The sequence below is a fragment of the Crocodylus siamensis genome, chromosome 1 (genome assembly GCF_052110815.1).
Source record: "Crocodylus siamensis isolate JL-2025a chromosome 1, ASM5211081v1, whole genome shotgun sequence".
In the NCBI taxonomy this organism is placed as follows: Eukaryota; Metazoa; Chordata; order Crocodylia; family Crocodylidae; genus Crocodylus; species Crocodylus siamensis.
The window spans coordinates 2,553,228-2,568,784 of NC_143395.1; the positions used below are offsets into that span (position 1 = coordinate 2,553,228).

Sequence of the window (15,557 nt, forward strand, 5' to 3'; positions counted from 1 at the left end):
TAGGTCGCATTTATTTTAAATTGCTGTATCCAGGTTTGTAAATCTGAGGATTATGCTGAGAAAAAGTTATTCAAATCCCAGGACCATGAAGCTACCTGGGTTTGGACTGTAAAGCTAGTCCAAGCTCTGCTTTGCAGTTGAAGTCTTCTTATAATGGGTGAAACCAGAATCTCGGATGCGAACCTTCGTGAACTTTGGGCATGAGTGGAAGTGCACACTCCAGACTCATCTCTGTCTTTTGACCTGTAAAGTGTCTCTGTCTGGTTTGCAACTGGCAGTGAGTTGAGGGAGACGTGCTGTCCATCCAGTGACTTGGGGAGACCGTCTACATTGACTATCGGCAGCACAGGAAGCCCTCTTTTGCGTCAGAGGTAGATGGCCCTTTCAGCACCATTCGTTAACTGGACCAGTTGAAGTATTACAAAAGGGTTCTGTTTCTTTTCTGCCACAAGAGATATACTATAGGGACTTCGGTTATCTAAAGGCAGCAGAAACATTGTCTTCTAAGGGATTACTTTGCAAAATAACATATTTTGATAATGTCTGTGTAGCAGGGTAAGTGCTTCTTTAAGCAGTCCTTTTTTTTTTAAATGCAAGGATATATGTGTGCATTTGGTGGCAAAATCTCTCTAGTTTGCTGGCATTGTGCATTCTCCCGGAGGCACGCTTTCTGGAACAAACAAACACGTGACAAACTTGTGAGAAAGTTTTGAAATTCCTCTTTGTTATCGGGTTATCAAAACACAAAGGGTCTTAACAGCCTTGTCACCGGTCATTTGAAGGGATGACAGTTTTCCAAGATCAAGAAAACATGTGTGAAAATGTTATTCCCTGAGTGAAGTTCATTTTGCAGAGCTGGCTTGACCGGCAATATGAATGCTAGCTTCAGAATCCAGGTGCACCAAGCAATGCTGGAGGGCTTCATTCTTGAAACATGGCAATATTCTGGGGTTTTTTTCCTCTCACTTTCCTTTATCCCATACAGTTTGTTGCTAGCTTTTTCCTACTGTCAGAGCATGTGCTGCATTATGCAACATCTCTGGCTAGGTAATCTAGCTTCTAATGATGGTAGGAACAGGAAAATGGCTACCAGATCTAGCCAGTTCAGTACTCTGTTTTGGACAGTGACCAGTACTAGATGCTGCAGACAAGAATGTGAAAATCCCTTTAATAGATAATTAGGAAATGAAAAGCATATTTGACTTCAGTGCTATTTTGCAGATTAACTTGCAGGAGAATAGCGCTTCTTGTAGCTTCAAATAAACAGAGCACTTACTCCAGCATAATTGTGCTGAAGAGCCCCTACCTATGATGAAAAGTTGGATGCTGATAGGTAAGTCTGAATTCAGCTCACCCACCTTAGGATCTGACAATGTTAAGGAATAAAAAATAGACAGACCAGAAATATATGACAGTTCAAATGTGAAGGTGAAGATCAGTGATTCTCAGTTGGGGCGATGCACAATATTGGCGCTGTTAGGCGTGCAAACACCTACACGTGATTCACAAGATAAACCCAGAGGTTGCAAATAGGAATCCAATGTGTCAAAAACTTTCTGACCTGTTCTGGTCTTTCTGAGTTCTTTACAACAGAAATGCTCTATTATTTTTTCATTGTCAAAAAAGGTATGAGCTGGCCTTTTCCTGCAGGGGCTTTGAATCGAATAAGGTTGAGAACCACTCACTGGTGTAGGCGCTGAGCTGTCTGTATCAGGTCTGCTTTCTGTAACTACACATGCAAACTTTTTTCATGCACAAAAATGTGCATGCAGTTGTGTGGCTACTTTGCATATGAAGTTGTCCAAGGGTGACTAGCAATTTGAATACACAAGTAAGCAATTTGTAAATGGTGACTAATGACATGACCTCATGTGCATCCAGGCATAAATCTCAGTCCTTTCAGTGTTTATCTGTGTGATTATCTGTGTTGATCTGTGATTTGGGAAGGTTCCTTCTTCATAATTTACTTAACAGAGTGTCATATGCTCATTGCTTTATTGTGGGCCATTCTACTCCCAAATTGTCACCGCTTTGGAAAAGTATACTGAGAGCTGTAACCCGCAATACAGTAAGATACAGCTAACGTTAGCAAAAGAGAGCAGAAAACAGCTGACCCTATTTTGTCATTCGTGATACCAACTGGACAGGAAAATCCAAATGCATGTATGCTAGAGGCACTGCCTGTCATTTGTACTGCACAATTTTCTAATAAAGGATTATAGTCTACCTATTTTGAAGTTGTATTCTTTGGAAATTGTATATCATTAGTTAACTTATATAATTAGCCAGGAGCAGAAAGCTGATATCATGCATAGTTGGGGTTTTTTTGCTTCTGTACTAGATAGGAGAATTAAAAACCATATTGATGCTCAATATGAACTGTAGCTACAAAAGGAAATGTCGCCTACAGTAGCATGGTAGTTGTAGCAAAACTCTTTGTGTTGAGAGACAGTAAGGACCTAAGAAAATATTTTTCAAGGACCTTTTAACTGATTTGTATTGCACTTTGTATTGCACTTTCAGGCAAACACATATAATGAAGTTCCTTATTACAGTATCCATAACACATCTTAAACAGGGCTTCAGGCTGCTCTTATGCATCTCAGATGATGCATCTTTATGTATCTTGCGCAGGGCGGTAACCTATGTGTATATCACAATACTCCGTTGCTGCAAGATAACTACTGATTTATACCACATCCTGGAGGGTAGAAAGGAGTGCTTTGAGTAGTAACAGAAGTCTATGTATCAGTGAGACTACTGGTTTCCTGGCAATGTAACTGAATAAAAGCAAAGGTGGCTTATTCATTAGTATCCTAATAACTAAATCCAAGTACTCTGGCTGTTTAACTTAAAAAAAAAGGCAAGGACTTTGCAAAGAATAATGGATTTCTATGGGGAGGGAGGAAAATATACTTGGGGCGCATCCTGCTTTGAGCAGGGGGGGTGGAGTAGACCTCTTGAGGTCCCTTCCAACTCTCATTTTCTATGATTCGATGATTCTTGGGTGTTTTTCAGGGGACCACTGCCATTTTGTTACATTAAGGGAAAATGATTTGCTTCTATTGGGGATTAAATCCTCCTGCTTCAGGACATAAGGCACGTGATAAACTCATGGGGGATAGAAAGAAACCTCCTCCATGGTGAAGACATGGTCAAAACAGTTCTGACCATGGTGCTGGTATCTTACACCTTCCTCTAAAAGATCTAGAAGAGGCCAGTTAGAGAACAGATCACGTTGTTCTGATCAGGAATGGCAATTCCTACGCTTCTGTAACAGTGAAGTGGTGCATCTTCTGCCTTAATGCTGGAAAACACTAGTGCTAAAGTAAGGGGAGCTCTGTAAGAGGGCTCTGGCTGGATTGTACAAGACCAGAAACCCCAAGAATTTCAGCTGCACAATATTTGAAAGGTGACATAACACCATCTTCTTGCCAGGGACTGGCAGGGAACACTCTTCATAGTCCTCCTGTACTCTTCCAACTTACTGCTGGCTTGTTTGCAGTACTCATGTTTGAACCAAAAGAAGGTCTCCTCCTGGAACCCATCATAGCCTTTGTGCTGCATTTCTAAGTCTTGCTATTCCAAGGAGCAAGAATAAGGTACCAGCTTAGCCCTAGTGCAACTCCATAAGAGCCAGTATATTTACCCCAAGGGCCTGAACCAGTAAGCTGCATTGCATACTGTCACAGTCAGCAGAAACCAGTATTATTGGCAGAGGTCCTGTTTAGTGTCACTAGCCTTGTATTATTAAAACAATGCAGCTGAGTGATGGTGGCTGTTGTGTTTCTGTTTGTTGAAGAAATTACATATGGTGGTTTATTACCCGAGCATAGAACAGTTATGGATCAGACATTAACAGCTAGGTAGGAAATGTGGCTGAATCATTTTGCCCAGTCTATTATGACCTTAGATCAGAGCTGGCCAACTGGTGGCCCGCAGTCCACATGCAGCCCCTGAAGGGTTGACAGGCAGCCCATGGCTCCTGCCTGGATACCACTCCTTTCCCTCCCCGCACCATCCATTGCTCCTGCCCATGTGGCAAAGAAAGCAGCTGGGCTGCCACCACTGCAGGTGGGCGCACGTGTTGGTGGGGGAGAGGTGCTGTGCATATGGCAGGGGGAGTTCACATGGCTCTTGTCTAGGAGGAGATGAATACACTCAGCTTCTCTGAAAGTTGTTCCTAATAAGGCTACTGAATGGGTGAAAAACATCTGATTACTGCTTTTCAGATTGACAACAGCTTTTGTGAAAGTAAGGGGACTTAATCTCTCAATCCCAGTCATTGGTGCTGCGTAGGTTTTTGTCACAGCTCATCTATACTGGAAGCATACATTTATATGTCTAGTTGGTTGTATTCCATTGATACTTTAATCTGGGAACGACAAAGCAGACAGTGAACATCCTTAACTTCTTTGCATGACCCTGACCTGCAGAAAAAAAATTGTCTTGGTATCTTTTTTCATTGCAAAACTATATGGCCACCTTCAGCAAATGGATAACTAGCATCTGATTTGTACCTTTGGCTGTGCTTCTTGTAGATGACAGGAGTACTAGGATAAAATCTTTAATTGGATGAAACCTGGACACTGTGATTCATTCGTTTAAGTCTTTCGGAATTGACTTCATCACCAGAAAGTAAACATCTCCGGGAGATGAGTAATTCTGCTGTCAAGACTGTTTGGATAACAACGCACTTGTGCTTCACTGGCTGAAAATCTAAGCAAAAGAATTTGGGAAAATTCCACGCTCCCTTGTGGCACATATGCATGTTTCCATTTTATTAAGTTTGATATGGCCGGCATCATTAATGCCATTCTGTGCATCTCCAAAGTTCTCATAATGTACTACAGTCAACGTTCATTTGATTTACACTTAAATTCATAGATTCATAGATGTTGGGGGCTGGAAGGGACCTCTCGAAATCATCGGGTCCAGCCCCCCTGCTCTTGGGCAGGAAATACTGCTGGGGTCAGGTGACAGCAGCAAGGTGCGCATCCAGTCATTTTCTTCATAGATTTCATAGTCGTTAGGGCTGGAAGATCATCAGGACCAGTCCCCTGCTCAAGGGGCAGGAAGTCATCTAGGATCAAAGGATACCAGCAAGATAAGCATCCAAATGTTTCTTGGAAGTGTCCAGATTAGATGCTTGCACCACCTCTGGAGGGAGCCTATTCCAGACCTTGGGGACTCGGACTAAAGAAGTTTTTCCTTATGTCCAGCCTAAAACGGCCTTGCAGGAGTTTGTGGCTGTTGGACCTTGTCTTCCCGTGGGGCGCGCTGGTGAACAGGTGTTCCCCCAGATCCTGGTGCACACCCCTGATATATTTATAGCCTGACATCAAGTCACCCCTGAGCCTGTGCTTCTCCAGGCTGAAGAGTCCCATGGCTCTCAGCCTTTCTTCATATGGCCTGTTCTCCTGCCCTCTGATCATGAGCGTGGCTCTCCTCTGGACTCACTCCAGCTTCTCCACATCCTTCCTGAATTGTGGAGCCCAGAATTGGATGCAGTACTCCAGCTGTGGCGTCACCAAGGCTGAGTACAGCTGGAGGATGACATCGCATGTGAGGAAGCTTTCTGACTGATCGTATTTGGCTGAGTGCTCTTCCCATGAGATGTCCAGGTAGTTGAAGTCTCCCATGACAACCATGCACCAAGAGTGTGCAGCCTTGGCTTGTTCCCTAGTGAATTCATGGTTCAGCTCTTGTTCCCGATCTGGAGGTCTGTAGGAGATATCCAGAGCAGGTGATTGTACCACCTTTGGGGGGAGTCTCTTCCAGACTGTGGACACTTGAGTTGTAAAGAAGTTTTTCCTTATGTCTAATCTAAAGCGGTCTTCTACAATTTATGACCATTAGCCCTAGCCTTCCCCTGGAGAGTCCTGGTGAACAGATGTTTTCCCAGTCCCTGATGTGGACCGTGTATTTATACTTGTTAGGCTTTCTTAGATCACTATATTGTAGGATATTGCATCTGGGAGAAAAGGCATCTTAATGATTTTTACTTTGAAGTAAGGCTTCTTACTATAGGGACAATAGTATCTTTAAAACATTGACAGCAATGTGGAAGCTCCAGATGACTGTCCCAGAGGAAGCACTGGGTGGCACTAAGAGTGCTTTCCAGAGCTTCCAGGCACACAGAGGAAGCTGCTACATCCCCTCTTGAGTGCAGTATGCTACTCACTGATTAGAGAGCCTGTTCTCTTGACTGGAGAGATTGCAAAGGGTTTTTTGGTTTTTTTTCCTGTAGACAGGCTGTACAGAGGAGATGTTTACATAGGAAGGCCAAGTCTGTTTTGTATCAGCCTGAAAACCAAGCTTCTCATTCAGCCCTTTGACTTAGTGAACACTCAGTCATTCTTATACCCTGCAAATCATGCATTTGGAATAGGAGCAATCATCAGTTTTATAAAATCTTACCTTCTATTTTTGCTCCATTTTACCTTCCATTTTACAAATTAGGGCAGCTACCAGATGATGAGCACAGTTGGAAGCAGAGATAGGTGCAGTGATCAGCATACATGAATTAGAAGAACTAAACAACAAACTTTAGTTGTGGAGCAGTAGGCAACCTCTGGAGACCCCTGTTAGCTGCTCCCTAACTCAGGGACTGTCTCCCAGTTCCCAGCTTCCTAAGTTTCCCATTAAGGATCATCTGTAAATTATAACTTTTGTCACTATACCTTATCTCTTAGCAATAACTGCAAAAATTAGTTAATGCAAAAACCAATGAGCACACCCGTCGACAGAGGGGAGGTTACTAGCATATCACTCTGAAGTGAGCCTTCTCCATTCACTTTCCTGTTCACCCTGTCCTGCAGCTCCTTTAGCAAGTTGCTGTGAGTCATTCAGGAAGCTTCACTTTTGGACTGGTGTAGTATGTGACTTGTTTTCCAGTTTCGGTGGGAAGCACTTCTTCCAAAACTTGATAGACTTAAGTCCTTATGCTGAGATCCAATTGACTTATGCTTGTGGCAGCTGTGCTTCTGCACATAGCACCAAGTTCATTAGCACAGACAGCTGAGGCTGATTTCCTCTTTCTCCATGATAGTATTTACATTTGTGTCCATAGGTACATTTCTTCCTGCCAGGACACAGTTGCTTCTTGCTTTCTGGAACACATGGTTTCTTCCTAAGAAGACTGCTTAGATTAAGACTCTGACTGCCAAGAAGATCACCAGGAGGCATTCATTTTGTGTCTTCTTGCACTGCAATCACAGACTTAACTAGATTCAGTTTCTCCAAGCTGCCAGACCCAAATTGTTGTCACGTCCCTAGGTACCACAATGAATAGGAGTCTGTCTCTTTCTACAGCAATGCATCACCCTCTCACTGGTATATGTGTTCCTGAATGGCCATTTATTTTGATGTTTGTTGGACTTGCTTTTGGTCTCAGTTTTAATTTTCTATAATCCTGCACTGGTAAAATATTAACCCAAGCTCCAACATCCATGTTAAATGAAACCATTGTTCCTTGCACTTTCACTGGTCAAATCCAGTCCCTCTCAGTGTTTTTGCTTGATTCAACCACATCTATAAAAAGCTCCTTGTCCAATTCCTGCTTGAGTGTATGCACTGGATGTTTCTGTGTGTGGGATCTGCATCATCTGGCAAAATGGTTTCTCTGGTTAAAGTTAAAACAGGGCTTTGCAAATGCAGTGCAACGTTTGGGGCCAAGTTGCCTTTTGTGTTTGCTGCCTACCTGGCTGTTCATGCTCTTTTTTAATAGTTTCCATGCTGATGGAAAATTTCACCCTGCAAGGTGGCTTCTTACCAGCAGAAAATGCCATCCTGGATTTTTCTGGGCATGTTATTTCATGCCTAATTCTTGAACGGCCCCTTTTGGTGCAGCCTTGGGCCTCGCGCTTTCTGCTGCCCTGCACATTTGAACAGTCTTTTCTAGGGACAGGTCTCCCTCTTGCAATAGGTTTTTTTTTGTAATGCAGGGTCTGCAGTGCCACAAATAATCCTGTCTCTAATTAGAGATTCTGTCAAAGGCCTGAAAGCACAGCTGTTACTCCGTCTCTTTAGTTCAGTAATATACCAATCTATACTTTCTTCTCTTCTTTGTCTGCATTGTTCAAGGACCTCATTCTTTTTCGGCATGCAGTACTCCTAAAATTTGGACAGTATTACACTTAACTATGTATTTTGGCCTTCTTTGGAGATGAAGGTGTCATAAACACTAACAGCCCGAGCTTCCTCCCCAACAATATGCAAAAAGATTGAGCATTTGACTTTGTTGTTTTGCTCTTCTGCCCATGTGGCTGCTGGGAACCACTCAGCCCTTTGTCTGAACACTGTCCAATTCTTTGCTATATTTCCAGACATCAGAGTGGGAGGTGGAGGTTGGGAAACTTCCAAGACTAAATGTCCTTTTAGTCAGACTGTAACTCTGCAAGAAGATCACCTACAGAGGCCTTCATCTTTCCACGTGGCTCTGTTGCTGCACTTGCTCTCCATGGCTAACTTCTGTTTCAGTTTGGAACTCAAATTCTGTCATTATTTTTCATTTGCTACTCCTGACGCCACGTAGCGATCATCAAGTTCAGTAAGCATGGGCCTATCTGAATGAGAGATACTAAACAACAAACTTTAATTGTGGAACATTAGGCAACCTCTTCAGACCCTTTGTTTCTTTCTCACTCACTAACTAACCAGGCATTCATAGATTTCATAGCCATTAGGACTGGAAGGGACCTCGGGAGATCATCGAGTCCAGCCCTCTGTCCTTATGTCCAGCCTGAAATAGTCTTGAAGGAGCTTGTGACCGTTGGTACTTGTCATCCCTTGGGGCGCTCTGGTGAACAGACGTTCAGATCCTGATGCACACTCTGATGTACTTATAAGTGACCACCAGGTCACCCCTGAGCTGATGCTTCTCTAGGCTGAAGAGTCCCATGGCTCTCAGCCTGTCTTCATAAGGCCTGTTTTCTGGCCCTCTGATCATGTGCGTGGCACTCCTCTGGACTCGCTCAAGCCTCTCCACATCCTCCCTGAATTGTGGAGCCCAGAATTGGATTCCCTAACTCAGGGACCATATCTGAATGCCCAGCTTCCTCAGTCTCCCATTAGGAAGCGTCTCTAAATTACAACTTCTGTCACTACAATACAGAAGGAGTCAAGCAGCCTACAGTAGTAGTAGGAGACCAGGTAAGGGGTTTTACACCTTCACTAGCTAAAAAATTCCAGTGCTGAGCTACCTTCAGATTTACAAAGCTATCTTTAATATTCAACCTACACTTCTCTGCTTGTAATTTAAGACCATTATTTCTTGTCCTGTCCCCTGCTTCCAGAGGAACATAGGAAGGGACCTCACCAGGTCATCAAGTCCAGCTCCCTGCTCCATACAGGCTCATCCCTGACTAAACCATCCCAGCCAATGGTCTGTCTGACGTGCTCTTGAACATTTTCCAGGAATGGAGATCTCATAACTCCTCTAGGAAGCCTGTTCTGATGCTTGATAACCCTTATAGTCAGAAAATTCCTCCTAATCTTCATAAATTGTCTCTGCTGCCTATTAGGTCCCTTGTTTCTAGTCCTGTCCTCTATGGCCAGAGAGAAAAGATTATTTCCACCCTCATAAGACATTGTCTAGGCCTCTAATCATTCTGATTGCTCTCCACTGGACTCTTCTAAATTGTCCACATCTTTTTGGAAGGATGGTGCCTGACACTGGACATGGTACTCCAGCTGAGGCCTCACCAGCGCTGAACAGAGTGAAATCATAGAATCATAGAAGTTGGGTCGGAAGGGACTTTGTAGATCTTCAAGTCTGACCCCCCGCCTGGCGGGAGAAAAAACAACTCAAATGAGTCCAGCCAGGTAAGCATCAAGCCTCTTCTTAAAGACCCCCAGGGTAGGAGCCAGCACCACTTCCCTAGGAAGTTGGTTCCAGCTTCTAGCCGCCCTAACTGTGAAGTAGTTCTTGCGGATGTCTAAACTAAATTTACTCTCTAATAACTTGTGTCCATTGTTCCTTGTCATGCCAGGGGGCACTAGGGGAAACAATGTCTCCCCCAAACCCTTCTGGTCCCCCCTAGTGAGTTTATAGACAGTCACCAGGTCCCCCCTCAGCCTTCTCTTCTGAAGGCTGAACAGGTTCAGGTCCCACAGTCTTTCAGTGTAGGGTCTGCCCTGTTGTCCCCAGATCATGTGGGTGGCCTCCTCTGGACCCTTTCAATGTTGTCCACATCCCTCCTGAAATGGGGCGCACAGAATTGGACGCAGTACTCCAGCTGCGGCCTGACCAGCGTCACATAGATGGGGAGGATCACCTTCCTGGCTCTACTCGAGATGCACCTGTGGAAGCCCTGCCAACCGTGACCTCGCATTGTCGGCCCATGTTCATCTTCGAGTCAATAATGACTCCAAGATCCCTTTTGCCTCCGTGCTCTCTAGAAGGGAGTTTCCCAGTCTATAAGTGTGCTGCTGGTTTCTACTGCCCACGTGCAGCACCCTGCACTTGTCAGTATTGAAACGCATCCTGTTTATGTCAGCCCACCCCTGTAACCTATCCAGGTCTTGCTGCAATCTTTCCCTCCCTACTAGTGTGCTCACCTCACCCCAAATTTTGGTATCATCAGCGAATTTAAACAGGTTGCATTTCACCCCGTCGTCCAAATCGCTGATGAAGAAATTGAATAGCACAGGCCCCAGGACTGAGCCCTGGGGGACTCCGCTGCCCACTTCCCCCCAGGTCGAATATGACCCGTCGTCCACCACCCACTGAGTATGACCCTTGAGCTAATCTGCAATCCATCTGACTGTGTAGGCATCAATGCCACAGTCGCCTAGTTTTTTAATGAGGATGGGGTGGGAGACGGTGTCAAAGGCCTTGCTGAAGTCTAGAAAGACTACGTCCATGGCAACACCTGCATCCATTGCCTTTGTGACCTGATCATAAAAGGCAATCAGGTTGGTCTGACATGACCTGCCCCTAATGAAACCGTGCTGGTTGCCCTTGAGCATCATCCCTGAAGCCGGCCCATCACAGATGTGCTCCTTGAGGATCTTCTCAAAGAGTTTCCCAAGGATAGAAGTAAGACTGATGGGCCTATAGATGCCTGGGTCCTCCCTCTTCCCATTTTTGAAGATGGGGACCACGTTAGCTATCTTCCAGTCATCTGGCACCTGGCCCGAACACCACGAGCGCTTGTAGAGCTGTGCCAAGGGCCCTGCAATAACCCCAGCTAGCTCCCTCAACACCTGGGGTGAAAGAATCATTTCTTTTGACTTGTAGGTGATCCTCTTGTTAATGTAACTTGGTGTATTGTTGTTTTTTCCAACAAGAGCAGACTGAGTCATTCAGCTTGCAATGCACTATGCACTCTGGGTCCTTCTCTGCAGTTCTGCACCACAACCAGTCACTCCCTCATGTACATTTGTGTATGTGGTTTTTCCATGCAAGATTTTGTAGTTGTCTTGATTGAATTTAAGTTGGACGAGGGTCATCCTGAACCCTAGTCCTATCCTCCAGAGCACTGGTGCCAGCCTTTCTGACAGGCAGGGCATAAATTCAGCTTTACACCCTCTGAGCGCCACTCTGATCCTCTTCCCCTGCCTGATCTGCTGCTCTGCTTTTCTGCTCTCTGCCCTGTACTCCCTGCTCCATCTGCTGCTCTGCTTCCTGCCCTGTCTGCTCTTTTGCTGCCTTCTCCCTCCCTGATCTATTGTGTGCCACGCTGGCTGCCCATGCTACTTGTGGCCCGCATGCCACATGTTAACTACCCCTGCTCCAGAGTATCCGTAACTTCTCCCAGCTCGGTGTCATCTGCAGATTTGCTAAGCGTGCTCCATCCCGTCCTGTCCCATCCCCCAAATCATTAATAAAGATTTTAAATTGTGCTGGACAAAGGAACCTCACTCAGTGCTTCCTCCCAATTAGGCATTGAGCTGTTGATGAATACTCTCTGAGCATGATGATCCACTCACTTATGTAGCCACCTTCCACGACTTTCACCTGGATTCTGTTTCCTTAGCTTACTAATGAGAATGTCATGGGAGATATTGTTGAAAGTGTTGCTAAACTTGAGGCATACCACATCCACCACTCTCCCCCATCCACAGAGCCCATCGCTCCCACCTGTGTTGTGGCCACCGAAAAGTTTAGTTACGTATTTTGTGGCACAAGGCCTGCCGTACGTCTTGGCTTCCAGCTCATGGTTCTCAGTTTCATCGTCTTAATTACACAGCCTCCAATTCTCACAACTCTGCAAAATGCGGTGAACATCAATGCAATATGTCTCTGTTTAGGGAGAGTGTTGTACAGATGAGTAAGATGCAGGTCGTACCCTCAAGGAGTGTGGTAGGCAGACAGATGAAAATCGCTCCTGACTCTAAATTATACCAGCCGACTGCGACTCAGGCTGAACCAGCCTCGCTGTCTTGCCTATCAGTCCTTGCACCAGAATATGTGGAACTAAACCCTTGTCCTTTTAAATTTGAATGAAAAAGGTGTAAAATTGCAGCAGTTTATTTCCACTTGCACAGCATCGAAGTGGACAGGTGAAATGGTTACATGGGCAAACAGGACAGCTGAACCAGAGGGGTAAATTTCCATCCCTTAAACCAGATAGATGACTGTCTGCAGGCTTCCCCTGGGTTCAACGCTATACAGCAGAGATGAAAGAATAAAGAGGCAGGCTGTGGAAAAAGGAAGGTCAGAGTTCAAATTAAGGATCTTCTCATGAACTCTTACCATATTTGGTTTGAGTTAAACTTTGAGGTCTCTGACTTCTTACCCAAACACGACTGAAGCAAACTTCCACATTTCATTAAAGCAAAAACTGGGAAAAGATCTTGGGATGCTTAGTTTTCCCTTTAACTTTTCTTAGCAATAAAATCCCAGCTTGCGCTGGGAGGCGAGAGACGCGGCCAGGCTTCAAAAGTCTTCCCTGGGTGCCACGTGTCTTTGCTGCCCTTTCATTTTCATACCTGCTCTGGGGCCTCCAGGCAGAGATGTTCAATATGAAACCTAAGCTTAAAAGAAACCCCAGATGTAACCATTCCTGACTTACCTGATGCTAAAGCTTCAGGACTGCTTTTACCTTAGCCAAACAGCTGACTTCCACCTAGCATGAGACTGTTGTTCGAATATCGGGTTTTATCTGTTGGTGACAAAAAGGGGACACAAGGCAGAATAAGTTTTTTTATTGTACTCTTTTGATTTGCCTTACTATAAAATACCAGAAAATGTACAATCCCTGGTGCCTAAAGTGAGGTTTTTTAATTACAGTGTAAGTACAAACCAGACTGACTCTTTATTTTCCTCTTTTAAAGATACTGAGCATACACAGGTCTCTTGAGCTGATGGGAACTGTAAATACGCAGCTTGTACAAAAAAGAAGGCATCTTGGGTATCTAAAATATGGATTTAGGAGCTTCACTTTAAGCACTTCAGTTTGAAAATTTTGGTTATCATCTGAATGTGGTTATCATCTGATACTGAATGTATCGATACACTGCCATCCCTGATAAATGAGAAGCCCATAAATCTCTCATTAACATCGAATCCCTTAAATGTAATCAGGGCTGCTGCTGAAGTTGCTCAAATACTGCTCAGTGACTTGGCTAGAAATCCAGAGGACGCCCTTAGACTGATGGAAACACTTTGTTTTTATAAGAATGCAACTTAGGTAAAAATCCGGATTATTTCAGTCTTCATTTTTCCAGCTGAATTGCCAAGAAGTGCTGCATCTCCTGTCGTTGACGCATGCCACTCAGTCAACTATAGCTTGGGGTTCAGAAAATAACTCAGTGTTTCCTGGAAGGAACAAACAGAGCATGCCGTTGTCATTTTTGTTTGGATCCTACCGTAGTGCAGTGCCAGGAGCTCTTCCTCTCACAGTAACTGCCACAAATCATATGCAGTCTGATCCTGTGTCCACTGCATGCCCCAACTCTGTTGACTGCAGTAGTGATGTAGGGTACACAAGAAATTCTGGTTTGGACTCCTGCGGCGTGGGATAAAGGCTGTTTCGTAGGCTGTCACTATAATGCTTACGGACACTCAGCACGGTGGTGGTTCAGGCATTAGCTGTGCTAGCAAATTTCCAGAAAAAAAAAATCCTCTTTCATCTAATATTGAGGCATCTCCATCAGTCCTAGCAGCGGATGTGTGCTATTTAGGGCACTTCCACAGGGGCATTTATATCCAGGGGCTCTTTCCTGCATGCAAAGTGTTTTCTCTACAGAGCAATATGCGAGGAAAATGTAGGTTTAAAAAAAGAAATAGCCAGAAGAGAAGAAGCAGGGGAGGTTTCCAGCTGTTGTTCGCTGAAGGCATCAAATGGCTCAGAGCAGTAGGCAATAGCTGAAACGTCAAGCCAGCAAATGTGAGCTCCGTATCTCAGAATCCATGCGGGCTGGTCACTGCTGCTGTTGCCTGTGAGACCAGTCCCAGCATGGGGCCCCATCGCAGGGGGCATCATGCAAAGGTTGAGTGGCAGCGGGGGCCTGCCCCAAATTGCTTACAGTCCTAATAGCCCAGGCATAAGTGCAAGAAGGGGTGGGACGCCGGCGGAGGAACCAGCATGGTGGTGGCACCAAATGTGACGTTGGTTGCAGTGTTGAGCGGGGTTGGGGGAGGGATGAGCTGAGCTAGGATGAAAGAAGCTAAATTTGCCAGAAAGGTGAAGGGAGAGGAGACAGTGAAACAATGAAATGGAGAAGCAGAAGAGGGCAAATCGCGGTGACAGCACGGAGAAGAGAAGAGGAGAGCCTGGAAATAGCCAGTCGACAGAGGACAGAGAAAGTTCAATTAAGACAATAGCAAGTTTTCTGAATGGCTGAAAGTCCCTGGTTTGGCAGCTTCTGCAGCCGTTGCAATGCCTGGAGTCTGCCTGGGCCCTCTCTGCAGTTTCCTGCCGAGCAAAAGGGAGGGCCACCTGGCTGCTAGTAAGCCCAGGTCTTTGGGGTGCATGTCCCCTGGACCGGTGAGCTGTGGCCTTTTCTGGTCTCCATTTTACACCCTCCCCTCCATGCGGCAGTCCCTGCTTTGGCTGCTTCTGCAGCTGCTCTTATCAGCTGGAGTCTCTGGTGCTCTAAGACTGTAGCTAGTAATCTTGTCATTGTATATTTTTGGGCTGCAAGCCTGGCTGGTAAAGTACCAGCCTGGAGCTGACAGATCTCTGTGGTCATACATAACAATGAGATCAGGCAAGAATCCAGACTGATTGTATGTGACAGCTTGCTATTGTGAGGATGTAGCAAAAGCAGCTCTTCTGTGTCTTCCCATCTCCCTCTAACTGTGTTTCCCCCTTCTATAATTTCTCCCCAAGACTTTCTCTCTACTCCAGTGGTTCCCAGTTTCCTCTTCCTCTCTCTCCACCTACTCTCTGCTCCTTGCTGTGTCTTTCCTCTCTCACCACTTCTCGCCCCCGATTCCCTGACCTGCTCTTCAAACTTTCTGTTCTCTATCAAGATGCACATTTCCCCCCTCTTTGTTCTCACTATTTTCAGGTCTTCTTTTGTATTCAATTATTTGATGCCCATTATGGGCTTATAATATAGATTAGGAAAATGGGGTGGAGTGTACCCTCAGCAAGTTTGCAGAT

At 45.1% G+C, this 15,557-nt stretch overlaps 1 protein-coding gene across 4 annotated transcripts in view; it reads left to right on the top strand.

Moving 5' to 3' along the window:
• MSRA (methionine sulfoxide reductase A) overlaps window positions 1-15,557 on the top strand; it is a 471,175-nt gene that overhangs the window by 336,699 nt on the left and 118,919 nt on the right. The gene's annotated exons all lie outside the window — the stretch shown is intronic.